The sequence below is a fragment of the Gracilinanus agilis genome, chromosome 3 (genome assembly GCF_016433145.1).
Source record: "Gracilinanus agilis isolate LMUSP501 chromosome 3, AgileGrace, whole genome shotgun sequence".
NCBI classification, from domain to species: Eukaryota; Metazoa; Chordata; class Mammalia; order Didelphimorphia; family Didelphidae; genus Gracilinanus; species Gracilinanus agilis.
Genome location: NC_058132.1, coordinates 515,969,342 through 515,970,961, shown reverse-complemented (window position 1 = coordinate 515,970,961; position 1,620 = coordinate 515,969,342).

Sequence of the window (1,620 nt, the reverse complement as noted above, 5' to 3'; positions counted from 1 at the left end):
AGGGAGGAAGGAAGGAAGGAAGGAAGGAAGGAAGGAAGGAAGGAAGGAAGGAAGGAAGGAAGGAAGGAAGGAAGGAAGGAAGGAAATAGTAGACATTTGCTAGACACATATACAATGTATGTCTATTTTACACAATACTGCCTAGAACTTCTTTGTAACTTGAGGGCCAGATGAAAATATGACATTAAATTCACAGAGTACTTTATAGTTTGCAAAATGTTTTTCTCCCAACCACCTGAGGCAGGTGGTTTGATTATTGTTTCATACATTTTATAAATGAGAAAGCATTTGCTATAAATAGAGAGGAAAGAGGTGGTTGACCTAATCATTAGAATCAAACCTTAACTGTTCTCCTAAATTAGATTGATTGAGATGGCAGTCCCCAGGCTATGTGGTAGGATGGAGCTTCTTAAAGAAGAGCTGGAGGCTACTGGATTGTAGGAATTTTAGCCTAGAGTAGGTAAAGCAAAGGAACTGATCTGCCTGCAAGCTCTGCCCCCTAGCATGTCACTACCTGGGGCATTTTTCTAGTCACTCAGCTTGAGTTCCTGTCCTGAGCAGAGGCAGCTTGGAAAGACAACCGATCAGGATATACCATCTAAAAGACAAATTTCATCTTTCAAGTCTTACATAATATGGAAAGAGATATAATGAGAATGTTATTTTCCACAGTTAAGTATGTTCGTAATGTTTTGCTCAATTAAATACTGTAATGGTATATCATATGAAACCAAGAGGGCAAAAAAAACCAAACCTCATTGTCTCTTTCCAAAAGTATAAAATAAGTGAAAAACAAAGTAAATAACATAGGATACTGAACACTTATTTTGTACAGTTGATGAATTTGAGCACTTTTTTTAGCCATCATTAAAAAAAACAAAACAAAAGACTTGATCACAATCATTCTTCAGATGTGTTTTTGTATTTCATTATGTAGATATTTAGATTTGAGACATAAGTTTCAAGTATTGCTAAATGGAATAAAACTGGACCTGTTATTTCTTTGTACTGGTAAACTCCGTGAGGAAACTCCCTTTACCAGTCTATATCAACATGTTCTCTATAATTAATAATCTTAAGGAGTTATCCCGAGGCACTGAAAGTTTAAGTGTCTTGTCCAGAGTCAGAATGTGTCAGAGGCAAGTTACATTTAACCCAGATATTCCAAACTCTTAAGAGTGGTGGTATTTGTCCCCCAATGCATTACATTCATATAGTTTTGCTCCAATCATTGCTATGGTCTAATTTTTAAAGAAAGATTAATTACGGGGGGGGGAGAGATGGGGGAGCGGCAGCTGAGTGGCTCAGTAGATTGAGAGCCAGGTCTCAGATACTTCCTAACTGTGTGACCCTGGGCAAGTCACTTAACCCTGTAATAGGCTTTCCCTAATATGCTTGCAAAAATCTGCTTTTATACTTTTAAAGCCTGTGCCTATTACAACCCCTATTGCCTAGACCTTTCCACTCTTCTGCCTTGGAACCGATACATAGTATTAATTCTAAGACAGAAAGTAAGGGTTGCGAAAGAAAGAAAGAAAGAAAGAAAGAAAGAAAGAAAGAAAGAAAGAAAGAAAGAAAGAAAGAAAGAAAGAAAGAAAGAAAGAAAGAAAGAAAGAAAGA